Below are 14,820 nucleotides of genomic sequence, written 5' to 3' on the forward strand. Positions count from 1 at the left end.
AACAAGGAACTTGGTAGGAAGCAATAAAATTAAGCTGCCTCTGCGTGCTTCCAGCATGCAAATTCCCTGGGTACTGTTTTCATTTTTCCAGTAATAAATTTATGATAATTATTGATCTGTGTACAGATAGCATAAACGAATTCCATGGACATGAAGTACAAAAATATCTAAATGACTTGCTGACTCTTCGAAGTCTGCTTTTAATGCACTAAATGTGTTCACAAAGTGGCGTCGTTTCATCACTGGATGATTCTCCGTCCAGTCATACTTTCTTTTTTCTGATGAAGTTTCACTTACTTCATCTTCTTTTCTGTCTTCAGAGGTAGAATCTTCTATTCTTGATGTCGAGGATTCAGCAGTACATTGACACGCATCCAACTCTTCATTGGAAGAAAGTTCCGCAGTATCACTACAATCTTTGTCGCTACAATTCATAAGAATATCCATAATTTCCTTGTCTGATAAATTGTGTCCCATGATGGTGCGAATAAATTGAAATGTTGTGGACAGATGAAGTTGCATGAGTGAAACATCGTTTTAGCCATCATCATTTGTTAAGTGGCACTCCCCTGCCATTTTGTACGCATTGTGCCATAGTTTTAAATGCCCACCATTTCATGATGGAACGCCCATTTTTTAACCATTTATGTTCCCACTTGGGTTTGCCATATGAGTTATCGACTGTTTTAGCAAATGACGTGCAGGCTGTCGAGCGCATTTTACATTTTATGTGTCAAACGAATATGTCGAAGGCCATTTAATTTGTAGTTTAGGACCTCCGTTTCCGTCAGTAGCCGTCTGGAGTTACTGCCCGCTGAGTGTACATCTAGGCCAATAGCAATGACTTTTCTACCTGCTGGACATATATGTATGCCCATAGTCACGAAAGGGTTAATGACTGCCACCACAACTCAATTATCGTATCTGTGATACTCCTTCCCCTCTTGCTGGGTAATACAGAATGAGCTACACTTCTGTGAACTTTTTCAGTGTCCTCCATCACTCCTATTCAGTAAGGATTCAATACTGCAAATCAGTACTCTAGCAGAGGACAGAGAAGTGTAGGTAAACAGTCTTTTTAGCAGACCTGTTGCATCTTCTAAGTGTTCCACCTATAAAATGCAGTGTTTGGTTTGCCTTCCCCACAACATTACCTATGTGATCATTCCAATTTAAGTTCTTCGTAATTGTAATTCTTAGGTACTTAGTTAAATTTACAGCCCTTAAAGTTGTATTATTTATCATGTAACTGGGGTATAATGGATTTCTTTTTGTACACATGTGGATGACCTCATGGTTTTCCTTATTCAGGGACATTTTTCATTTCTTCACCAAACAGATATCATGTCTTAAGTCATATTGCAGTGGGTTTGACTTTTGATGATTTCACTAATTCTTTGACACACAGTTTATATCAGATAATTATTATTCAATTACTGTTCTACAACTAGCTGCATAAATATTTTAAGAAAGTCATTGTTTGTTTTCTTTCCCTGAAAACTGTGAAACTTCAGCTAGCTTTCCTTCTAATTATACTGTCTTAAAAAGGTTGCTAGGAAAGTCTGTCACTATAACTCCATTTAAGTTACATTTTGTTTCCTTCTTTTCTTTTCTTTTGTTTTCACGGTGTCTTCATCTTGTGAAATCATTAGAATCAAGTGTTATTAACAAAGTGTAGGGATGATAAGGTTTTCACCAAAATTGGAATAATAAGAATATAGTGTAAAGCAGATAACAGCACATCTTGTTTAGGCCTCTACAAAGACCTAATATTATTATGCTCTTAGGTAACAACGAAGGATGAAATAATGGTATCTACATATGGTTTGCTTTCTTATTAAGCTTTAGAGTTGTAATATATTCTGTTGCCAAGGTCTTATAACAAGCTCCTAGTAGATATAAAGTAATAAACTGGAAACCCTTAAAAAAAGTCATTGCTGCTTTTCTGCTAGAATCGTGACAAAAGAACAGAGTTTACTTTAAATAAACTTTTATTCTTACACCACCTATGTAATTGTTATTGACTGGAAATTATTAATGCAGCCATATAAACTCTAAGCAAGTTGGTTGGTTGGCAGACAATGGCAACGTAGTAAAAATGAATCATAATGTTGTTGTTGATGTTGTGGTCTTCAGTCCTGAGACTGGTTTGATGCAGCTCTCCATGCTACTCTATCCTGTGCAAGCTTCTTCATCTCCCAGTACCTACTGCAACCTACATCCTTCTGAATCTGCTTAGTGTATTGATCTCTTGGTCTCCCTCTACGATTTTTACCCTCCACGCTGCCCTCCAATGCTAAATTTTTGATCCCTTGATGCCTCAATACATGTCCTACCAACAGATCCCTTCTTCTAGTCAAGTTGTGCCACAAACTTCTCTTCTCCCCAATCCTATTCAATACCTCCTCATTAGTTACGTGATCTACCCACCTTATCTTCAGCATTCTTCTGTAGCACCACATTTCGAAAGCTTCTATTCTCTTCTTGTCCAAACTGGTTATCATCCATGTTTCACTTCCATACATGGCTACACTCCATACAAATACTTTCAGAAACGACTTCCTGACACTTAAATCTATACTCGATGTTAACAAATTTCTCTTCTTCAGAAACGATTTTACCTGTGATAATATATAATGTGTATCCTCTCCGAAGCTCAAAATTTTGTTCATGATTGTCTTTGTTGCTCACATCTGTCTTCACACTATCATCAGATATTTCTCATAGTTTCATAACATCGCCTGGCATGCTATGACCAGTGATGTATATGATTTAATAAACTCAACACCAGGAAAAGAGAGAATGTAGTTTGTGGATACTGTACATAAGTTCGATATTTCTGTGTCTTCAGCAATGTGTAACTACCTCCTTGAGATGAGACTTCTCATCTAGAAAAATAGTACTACTTGCTAGTTTACTAATATAATGCATATATCCATATCCAGTGGTCACGAGCCCTGAAGACCACACGCTGCCTGCACAAAGTGCCTGTGTTCCTTTCTGTTGTACATGGTTTCTCCAGTTGTCTATAATCCCTAGGGCTGCCAGACCCAAATGTCAGTACTAATGGCAGATTTGTAAATGACATAGACAAATGAAACCAATAAAATCAAAGTTGAGAAGACGCTGGTTTAAACACATTGTTCAAGACATGGTGACAATAGCTTTCTGGGAAACCTACTTATGTAAAGCTGCTCTGCATTTCTTAATGTCACTTGGCTGTCACTGACTTTTGACTTTTGATATGAAATTGTAGTGGATACTAAATTTGATAGCACCATTTGTATCAAAACAAAACATATCTCGCATAGTACCTGAAGTTAGTGGTGCACCAATTGAAGATCATGTAGATTAAGTAGTTTGGTTATGTGAATTACCTTAATATGAATGCACATAGCTGAAGATTGAGAAATCTGTAGGAGGCTTTTATGCAGTAGTGGATACCAAATGTGTGACGATGATGCTGTTTTGTAACTAACCTAACCAACAAACATTTAATCTACAGATAATCAGTGTTATTCAGTCGTAAAAATAACTAATGTGTTTCTTTCACTGCACCATCATCACAAGACTATTTTCTATGCTAATTAGAAATTGATTTGGAGCAAAATAAATGAGGTTTAGGCAGGTGCTCATGAGAATCCTGGACCAGCATCAGTTCTCAGCTTTCGTTATTGCATTAGCACAATGCCCTGTGTGCCTGGAAGTGATGAATTCCCTTGCATCCTTTCCCTTTCTTTCCCCATTCTGTGTTTCGTATAAATGTAAGCATCAGCCATGTCATCACGAGTGATGTCTGTTCTGTCGGACAGGTTGTAATGTTGTGTGTGTCTCACTGCTTTTTTAAACTAATTTGTGCCTAATTTTATTCCGAGAACTCAGTAATGTATGTAAATACCGTAAATGTAAATGTGATTAAAAAAGTACTTGAAGTTAAGTGAAGCGCAGCTGAACAGCAAGAAATTCTTTAGTGCACAATCACCACAACGATAGTAGTTGTGAATCTTTGAGTATGGACTCTAAAAAATAAAATAAGATTTATTAAAAAAAAAGAGGACTGTTAATCTGTATCTTGTGGAAAGAGGATATGTTGCTATGCCATCACTCAGAACGTATTGTTACATTTAATGAAAATTGATATTTTAGTGATAAAACCGAGTAAAGTATGTGTAAGAGTTGCCAAGCATTTATGTATACAAATTTTCTGGAAGTGAAGAATAGAAATATCTTGTTTTTGGAAGAGGAGGTAAACTTCATTGTCATTGCTGTCTATCAACCAACAGAATTGTAAGTGTATGAAGTTCACTAAAATACAGGAAAAGAACTGCATTCTCTATAGTTTTCATTCAATAAGTAACAATCTCTCAGAATTTCTGAATTACGGTAATTGAATTATATTCTTGTACAATAGTATTGTGCTGAACTCCACTGACCAATTTTGATGTAGCAGGACATGTAGTTTGAAGGGAGTTTGTGTGCTAAGCAATCTCTTTTTCTTCCAAGAAGCAGATTGCTGTTTGATCTTATTTACTTACAACAGTGGTCCCTTAGGTATGAAAAGCTACGAAAATTTGGGCTCAAAGCTATCCACAATACGGCCAAGTAACTAACAGAGTTGTATTTTAAACCTTAAAGAGCAGTAGCTTCCTCCAAATTGTAATACGTCACCAACTCGTGCAGAAGCTGATCATTCAAGGAGGCAGCAACCGAAATTCAGATACCAGTTACGACTTAAAGTAAAATCTCAATCAAAAATCAGTCTCTCTCTCTCTCTCTCTCTCTCTCTCTCTCTCTCTCTCTCTCTCTCTCTCTCTCTCTCTCCAAACACATATATAAATATTCATATTATTAAAAAAAAGTAGGTCATTTTATATTAGGTCTGACAGAATGTACACAACTCAAATATATCAAACAAGACTGAAGTTTGTGCACATCACAGAATTCAAATAAAAAAATAGTAAGTGTGTCACTCATTTCAGTTTGATTCATGTATGCCAAGGAAATGCAGGCGTTCATCTTAAAGCATGTGCCATTCCAGGTTTCATAGCATTTCTGTGGTAGCCTCGTGTGAGTCAAGCTGACCTGTAACCATTTTCACTACCCTTCTTCATATTTGCTCAATGTCCTCTGTTAGTCATATGTGGTATGTGTCACACACGCTCTAGCAATATTCTAGGTTGGGGTCACACAAGTGTTTTTCATGCTGTCTCCTCTGTAGAGTGATTGCATTTTCCTACAATGAACCAAAATCTGCTGTCTATTTTACTTTCAGCAGAACCAGAGTGATCATTCCATTTCATATCCCCACAAATTTTTACACCGAGGTGTTTGTATGAAATGACTGACTGTAATTGTCAGTCATTGGTATTGTAACCATAGGAACCACATTTTCTCATTTTGTAAAGTGTACACTTTTACATACCCGTCATTTAAAGCAAGGTTCCAATCTTTGCACCACTTTGACATGACGGAATACTAATGCAACCCTTTCCAGATATTGCTGCATCATCTGCAAAATGACTGACGCTATTATTAATGTCATCTATAATGTCATGTGTATACAACAGTATCAATAAAGAGCCCCAACACAGTTACCTGTGGCCTGCCTGAAGTTACTTCTACATCTGTTGATGATTATCCATACTATTAATACCAGTTAACCCCACAGCCCAAGTGTTTAAAGAGACAGTCTCCCATGTATAAAAGAGCTTCAGATGTCTGGCTTTACAAATGAGTTTGTGTGTTAAATATTTTACATTAAGTGTGTAAACCTTTATGTTTGAAGACTCAAAACCCCAATTACTTACGAGGACTATTCAGAAAGATGATGAAGAAGAAGAAGAAGATGTATATACATTTTATTATATACATGTGAAAGAGCGACTGACATACTACTTTTCCACATTGTCACCAAACACATTGAGCCACTTATCATAGCAGTGGACAAGCTTTGAAAAACCTTTGTTGTAAAATTCTGCCACCTGAGACTTCAGCCAGTGAGTCAGCCTGCCTGGAGTTCTACATCGTCATCAAAGCACTGCGTTGCAAGCCATTTCTTCATATTGGGAAACAAGTGGAAGTCACTTGGTGCAGGATCGGGGATATAGGGCAGATGAGGGAAAATTTCCCATTTGAATGAATTAGGAGTTCTTTAGTGCGGTTTGCCATGTGAGGTTGGACATTGTCAAGCAAAAACAAAATTTTGGACATCAGCTTTCCTCGGCATTTGTTTTGAACTGCTCTTCTAAGGCCGTGCAAAGTTTGACAGTACTGGGCAGAATTTATGGTTGCTCCATGTTCGAGAAAATCAATAAGAAGCACACCCTGCCTATCCCAAAACACTGTTGCCAACAGCTTTCTTTCCAACAAGGATTGCAAACATTTTCTTTGTTTCTGGGACGACCTTGTGACCCCCACTCCATGGACTGTAATTTTGTCTCACAATTGACGTGTTTCACCCAAGTCTCGTCACTGGTTATGACTTGATCCAATAATGAATCACCATGTTTCTGTTATGATTTGATCCAATAATGAATCACCATGTTTGTGGTAGGCCTCCAGAAATGTCAACGTTGCCTCCATTTGCTGTTCTTTATTGTGCTCTGTAAGCATTTTGGGCACCCACCATGCACAAAATTTGTGGTAGCCTAGCTTTCGAGTGACAATTTCAAACAATAATTTCAATGAAACTTGTGGAAAAGAAAGTGAAAGCTCCGTTATTGTGAAGCGACGATTTTCATGAATTGTTTCATCAGCTTTAGCAACAAGATTGTCAGTCACAATGCTCAGGTGTCCACTCTTCTCTTCATCATGAACATTGGTTTAGCCATTTTTAAACCGAATGCACCATTCCTGGACAAAACATTCACTCGTTACATTGTTTCCGTATACTTCGCACAGTTCACGATAAATTTCTATAAGTTTTAGGTTTTTTGCCAATAAAAACTGTGTCGCAGACCGCAGCTCACAACTGGCAGAATTTTCGAAATGCAGCGCACATTTCAAATTCAAATATCGAAAAAACCAGACGTGCAGAGACGTTCCCACTGTCACAGATGGATGCTAACTGAGCTGCCGAGCTCACACATATACCAAAATATACGTGATTGGTGCGTGCCTAGCGGCATCAGATGGAAATGTTCCCTACTTTCTGAATAGCCCTCATAGAATGTATTAGTTTCACCTTAGTGACCCATAGATTGGTGAAAAATTCCAAACCAAAATCGATTCATCTTAGATTCTGGCAGTTTTAAAATATCACATCTCTGGAACTGTGTCATACAATGATACAATTTTGCAGGTACATTCAGTGACGTATGTGGATACTGTCTCTAAAACATGTTGCAAATAATTTAGAAATGCAGTTGTAATACATTAAAATGAGATACCTGAAGCTGAAGTTTTACTTCATGAATCACGAAAACGTAGTAAGCATTAAAAAGTTTTCCTTGCATTATTTCTGCATCTACATCTACATCTATACTCTGTAAACCACCATGAGGTTCATGCGAGAGGGTAGATCCCATTGTAGTAGTTATAAGGGTTTCTTCCTGTTCCATTCACATATGCAGCATGGAAAGAATGATTGTTTGAATGCTTCTGTATGTGCAGTAATTATTCTGATCTTACATTCATGATTAGTATGTGAGCAATATGTAGGGGGCTGTAGTACATACCTGGAGCAATAATTTGATTTTCTCAGTATAGTTTACATATATCTTAAAGAGTCTTCCAGCTTAGTTTCTTCAGTATTTTTGTGACTGTCTTCCAAGGATTATAAAATCTTTGACCATTCATGCTGCCCTACTCCATATTTGTTCAATATTCCCTGTTAGTCCTATCTGCTATGGGTCCCGTACACTTGTACACTTAAGCAATATTCTAGAATGGGTCACACAAGTGACTTGTAAGCAATCTCCAGTGTAGATTGATAGCACTTCCCCAGTATTCTACCTGTAAACCGAAGTCTACCACCTGCTGTACTTACAACTGAACCTATGTGATCTTTCGATTTCATATCCCTAAAAAGTGTTACACCCAAGTATTTGTACGAGTTGGCCAATTCCAGCAGTAACTCATTGATATTTTACTAACTCATTGATATTATACTGATAGGTAAGGATGGGAAAATATATTTTTGTAAAATCCACATCTGTGTTTTGCAAAATTCACATATAGATTTGTTGAAATTCGCATATATTTTCTTTGTTTGTAAATTATTAGACACACAAATTTATAAGATTGTCATACTACACGAGTGAACACAGACAAATTACTAGTTCTTTGAAATTGAACGTTTTGATGGGAGTGTTTGCTTTTGCAAAAAATTTCAAGACCTTTTTCTTCCAAAATGGCACTTCTTTTCTTCATTTGTCTGCATTTATGCTTTCAAAACTGGTTGTTCTGTTGAAAAGCAGCAGCACTTTCCCTCTAGTTAAATGAATGTGTCTCCAATGTAAGATGTTTCTGAACATTACTTGTCTTTTCTCACCCAATTTGAAGATTAAAAAATCTGCAGACTACTAAATTCAACCTTTCATGGGCATTCACAGCCATGTGACCCATGCTTGACAACACTGCAGATAGAGCTGACAAGGCATTTAGCATAGAAGTAGAATTGAATGTACGGCAACTCAATTTTAACATTAGGAGAAAAATTTCGGCACTGTTAGAAAACTTTTCAGATTTTGTGTTCCAGTCGCTACAGCGCAGAGAGATGGTACTATAGGCTATAGTCACAGATGGCTGCGAACATAAACAGACTAGAATTTTCACCACCACAGGGGAAGGAGCAGTGCACAGAAACAAACTCTGCCTCCATTTCGCTGAGCAGAAGCCTACACAAGAACTGACACATTGTCACAGGGGATCACTGACCTCTTCTGGTTTTGTAAAGGTCATAATCAAAATCTGTGATGGACCAGGATTAGTCACTTCAAAAGAAGAAAATGAGCAATGCACAACACAAAGCATTCAGGCACAGCTACTGCACAATGGCTTGATGAAGTTAGCAGATTACTGTTAAAGATGTAGTTAAGGCCCAACCTCTAGCGGTATTATATGCAAATACAACTCAAACCATCTGCCACCTAATTTCCCACGTTAAAACTGTCCCCGTTATACTATCTTTTAAGTTTTAGCTAACAAACAAACAGGCATGTTTCCTTCTTATAAAATGCTAGGTCTCATGGCTGAGTACTGTGTTGCATTATGTGCCGTGTAACTTAAACAGTCCATACAACCACCTACATTGGCATGGCTCCAGATCATTGAGCACACTGATACGTCGTTGGGTTTGTACACTTCATTTTCCGTGTAGGTTCTTGTGCACATTATCATTCTTAACTGGGCTTTGCCAGATGATGTACAATGCCAGTAACTGCTTATGTTTTGATATTCGATGCAGAAAATAAAGCTATTTGAACCTGTCTCTGACAAATAACTTGTCTGGATACAATTTGCTATGGAACAGCATCTGTTAAGTAATTTTGCATATTGTAATTTTGAGGGAAATTTTTGCAGTCCTTAGTCATAGGATACTATTCTCTCTCTCTCTCTCTCTCTCTCTCTCTCTCTCTCTCTCTCTCTCTCTCTCTCTCTCTCTCTCTCTCTTTTTTCGAAGTGCAAAATTTTAAATTTCTGAACACTTAAAGCAAGTTACCAGTCTCTGCTCTGCACCACTTTGAAAGATCTGACTGAATATTTATGCAGCTTCTTTCAGATAGTACTTCATTATAGCTAACTGCATCATCTGCAAGATCATTAATATATGATATGAGCAGCAAGGGTCCCTACACACTTCCATGGGTTACACTTGAAGTTACTTCTACATCTGATGTTGAATCTCCATCCAAGGTAACATGAGAAGTCCCCCTACCAAAAGGTCCTCAATTCAGTAACAAATTTCACTTGATACCCCATATGATCATACTTTTGACAATAAGCATAGGTGTGATATGGAGTCGAATGTGTTTTGGAAATCAAGAAATACATCATCTAGCTGTTCAAGATACTTCATTATGTTTGAACTCAAAATATGGTCTAAGATTCTACAACAAATAGACGTCAAGGATGTTGGATGGTAGTTTTGTGGATCACTTGTACTCCCTTTCTTGTAGATGGGTGTGACCTGTGCCTTTTTCCAAGAACTAGACTTGGTTTTTTTTTTTTTTTTTTTTTTTTTTTTTTTGTTCAAGATATCTGTGATACATTATAGTTACAAGAGGATTAAACTCAGCCACAAAATTAGTATAGAATATGATAGGGATTCCATCAGGTCCTGGATCTTTGTTCAATTTTAATGATTTAAGCTGTTTCTCAAAGCCACTGACACTAATACTTATTCTGTTCATCTTTTCAGTGGCACGAGGATTAAATTGTGGCAGTTATCCAGGGTTTTCTTTTGTAAAGGAACATTTGAAAATTTAGTTAAGCATTTCAGCTTTTGCTTTGGTATCCTCAATTTCACTTCATGTCTCATTCACTAGGGTCTGGACACTAACTTTGGTGCAATAACAGCTTTTACATATGACCAGAATTTCTTTGGGTTCTGTGAAAGATCACTTGACAGTTATCTGCTAAGGTAGTCATTGAAGGCATCACAGATTGCTCTCTTGACAGGCAAACTCATTTCACTCATTATCTCTCTCCCTATAGCCCTACGCTTTGTTTCACACCTATGATGCAGTGATCTCTGTTTCGTTAGAAGTTCTTTTACAGTGACTGTATCCCATGGAGATTCCCTCCCACTATGAACTGTTCTATTGGGTACTTATCTGTCCAGTGCATGGTCAACTATTCTTTTAAACTTGAGCCAGATTTGCTCTTTACCTGTGCTGAAAGTTTAAAGTTCCCCATTGTGAGATGTCACTACTGATTTTTTATCTAGTCTACTGAGCATACTTTCCTAATCATTGTTGCCACAACTGTGTCATGGTCACTGATACTAGTTTTGATGTGGACATCCTCAAAGAGGTCAGCTGTATTTGTTGCCATTAAATTCAATATATTTCCATCAAGAGTGGGGATCTTAACTATGTGTTCCAGGCAGTTTTCAGAGAAGGCATTTAGTAATGCTTCACAGAATGTCTTATAACACCAAAAGCCAACAAAACTATAATTGTCCTAATTAATTGTTGGATGATTAAAGTCTCCCCTGATGATTATGCTATGATTGGGGAACTTATGTACAATTGAACTAAGATTTTCTATAAAGTTTTTGTTTATATCAGGAGATGAGTCTGGTGGGCAATAAAAGCATCCATTTATCATTTTATTCCCACCCCTGATACTGGGTCTTGCCCAAACAATCTCACATGCCGCTTCGGTTTCTATCTTGCTGGATTTGAGTTCCTTGTATACTGGGGGACATTGCTGCAGATTGTGACAAAAGTCATTGAAACTCCATGCTCAAGGCTGATCTCCTGAACTATCTCTGCCAGTTGGTGGAATGACCCAAGAGTGGCCTCGGAGCCCAGATGAAAGGCATCTTTGTTCCAACTTGTGCCACAATCTGCAGTTGCTTGCACACTGTTCCCCCACTGGCTGCTTGATTAGCCTCTTCAACATGTTGAATGTGGCCTGCAGGCATACACACTGAGTGCACCGGTGTCCTTTCGTGTCCCCTGCTGCAATTTTCCTACCATCATTTGCTGTACATTTCAACTGCTGACGATTAATAGACCTCCTACCCTTTTGTGTTCACCTCATTTTGCCACCACACAAAACAGATTTTCCTAAAACAGGTGACGTGAGTCCCTCTGGATCAGTTTCAGTGAAAGACATCAGCTCGGACTGAGTCCTCCCTGGTCCTCGTCCACCCTGTAGAAGATGCCTAGATCTACCATTGACACGCCTCTCTCAGTAAAGTGAATGCTTAATGATAGATCCCATACTTTCTGCAGAGGAGACAGGATTCATGGGAGAGAATAGTACATGAGGTACCTCTGGTACAGATGTCACAGGTCACTCTCGGGAGCTCTCCACCAATTCTCAGCAACTGCCGATTGACTGTAGTCAGGGTGATTTCCAGATGCTTATGAATGTCAACCATTTCATCCAACTATTTTGTGTGTGTGTGTGTGTGGGGGGGGGGGGGGGCCATACTTTCATTAACAGTCTTTGTTGTGGTGATGAGGCAAATGCTTCTTGAAAGTCAAGAAATACCTCTGCTTGATTGCTTTTATCTGTGGCTTTCAAAATGTCATGGGAGAGAAGCTCAATCTGAGTTACAAATGACTGAAGTTTTCAGAATTCATGCTCATTGGCATGGAGGTCATTCTAGTTGAGAATCTGGTTGAAATTTGAGCACAGAATATGTTGTTCTTAAATGAGTCTACCCCACTTCCCAGCCTCTTGTTCTCTTCTATTTTGTGTTTCTCTTGTTAACATTGTGTCTACAGTAACCCAACCTGCTCTTCAATATTGCTGTCACTGGCATTGAAAATTTTCAATTAGAAATCCTATTTTAATTTAATATTTATGTTGTGAGCACTTTGCATTTTCCATAGCCAAACCTCTGCTTAATTTTGAAAGATAAATTTCTCGATTTGTTTCCTTAACTGGTGCAGACCAAATCGATAGCACCACAAGTAGATATGAGATTTGTGTCATTAAACATAAGTAAAACTGTCAAACAACCACGCAACTGAGATATGTGTGTATGGACATAAACAGTGCTTCATTTGATTTAAACCAAGCGTGGTCTTGATTGCAGTTTTTGTTTTTTCTGCATTTTCATAACATGTTAGTGCAGCTGTAGCTGATAATATTTTGTAAGTACTCTTGTGAACAGTGTTGAGGTAGCCAGTGTGGAGCACCTGTTCATGACATTATTTGTAACATCTTAAAATCCTGATACTAATATTGAACATGTCATAATTGAAACAGACAATGCTTCATGAGCGCATGTATGGCAAGTCACTATCAGCTGCCAGTGGTGCAGGTGCATGTGTGGTGGAGACACCAGAGTTGCTTGCTGTCCGGAAGAAGGCAGAAAAAGCTGCATCAGAGAAAGCGGCAGCAGACGCAGGGCAGACTAACGGATCACTGGAACGGCCAGCTGCTTCTGTATCCCAGCCTTCAACACCTCTTAAGGGCCCCATCAATAAACAGATAGAGACTCGTACTTCAGATGGAAAGAGAAGAATAACACCTATGTACATACCTCCTGCACCAGATGCTGGGTGAGCCTTGATTAATTTTTCTGTAATTTTAAATTGTATTTGTGTGTTGTATGTGTATTGTGATCATTTTAAATTGAGTTTGATTGGGGGCCTGCACTAGTGCCTATTAACTTCACATCAGTCATGTTTTGTGTTGTAAATATAATGTAATTGTACAGATAAAAATCCTACTTACCAAGGAGCAGCAGGAGAAAACGTATATGAAGGTTAAAGAAATATGCAAGCTTTTGGAGCCAGTGGCTCTTTCTTCTGGCAGAAAGGTTGAGGGGAAAGGAAGAGTGGTGAAGAAAAAGGATTTTTGAGGTTGAGGAAGTGAGGAGAGTACAGAAAAGTCACTCAGAACCTTGGGTCATGGGAGACTTCTCAGATGGGGTAAGAAAGGGAGGGGGTGGGGGGAGGGAATGTTTAATTTGGGCAGTGAATGTCACTGAGGAACTTTGGCATTTTGGTCGTCAGTGCTCTTTCCAGTGTTATTTCCAGACATTGTGAACATCAAAGTTTGAGTGTATCAGTTCCTTAGCAGTGGATAGTGCCTATTTTCTTGATATCAGTGTTCTGTGAGTCAGGCCAGCAATTTCAGTATGTATGAACAGCTGAGGGATACTGCTAATTTTATGGTACTCTCTAAGGAAAGCATTTTTACGCCATATCTCTGGAAGTCGTATAAGGCTCAAGGAGGGCAGTCATGCAGTAGGAGTTGATTGTACTGTGCTGCTGATAGTGTGGATAATGTCATTTGGTGCCACACCAATCTTGTTCGTATGTGAGCAGATAATCATTGTAGGGGCACAGTATTTCACCTCCGAATAGATGAGCCCAACTTCTAATGTGCAAAGCTTATTTACCTAGGAGCCCAAATAGATGCCACACAGTTTATTAATCATTTTAATTCTTGCCCTTCTTTTACCTGTGGTCTTTGTCAGGTGCTCCTTCTAAGCAAGCATTCTGTCCACGGTAGTTGTCACGGTTGAGACCTTCATCTTCAGCGTTAATGTTAAGCTCTCTTCTTGTGACCATTATAGAGGTGGAAGCATGATACTTCTGTCTTAGTTGTGTTAAGCTGCAGTCTCCATTTATGAAAGTAGTTGCTTGGCAGCTTTAAGTTGGAGATCAAAATGTCTTTGGAGGCCTCAAATGATTCATGTTGTGCAACTTTGGCTGAGTCATCTGTGTAAGTGAACTTTCTGGATTGTGTGTTTAGCTTGTTTGAAATATAAATATTCAAGAAGATAAAGGCAGTTCGTCTCCATGTGGTGTACCCTGTATAATGTCAAAGAGGTAACAATGCCTGGTATTCAGACAGTCGTCAATTGCTGACCTCCTGGCAAGTTTTAAAACATCTATGGCTGCATCTTATTGATTTCTGAAGAAGACCTTTTGTTGCATTATATCTAGGGTTCTTTGTGTCAGTCTTCTTCAATGTTTGACTCCAGATGTTTAGAAATGGAATTTACTCCTCCGTGATAATGCTCCATTTAACCTTCCAGATAATGCATTATACAGGGAAAGATAAATGAGCTAGTTGAATAAATGAAATGTGAAGAAAGAGAGATTACATTTGCAGAAGTGCCAAAATAAACTATGAGTTATCAGTGCAAAAGGGAGAGGGAGTGAATGAATACAGAGAGAGAGCATG

At 38.3% G+C, this 14,820-nt stretch overlaps 1 pseudogene; it reads left to right on the forward strand.

The window, feature by feature from the left end:
• LOC126438168 (protein HIRA-like) overlaps window positions 1-14,820 on the forward strand; it is a 445,447-nt pseudogene that overhangs the window by 322,112 nt on the left and 108,515 nt on the right.

The sequence above is a fragment of the Schistocerca serialis genome, unplaced genomic scaffold, assembly GCF_023864345.2.
Source record: "Schistocerca serialis cubense isolate TAMUIC-IGC-003099 unplaced genomic scaffold, iqSchSeri2.2 HiC_scaffold_1261, whole genome shotgun sequence".
In the NCBI taxonomy this organism is placed as follows: Eukaryota; Metazoa; Arthropoda; class Insecta; order Orthoptera; family Acrididae; genus Schistocerca; species Schistocerca serialis.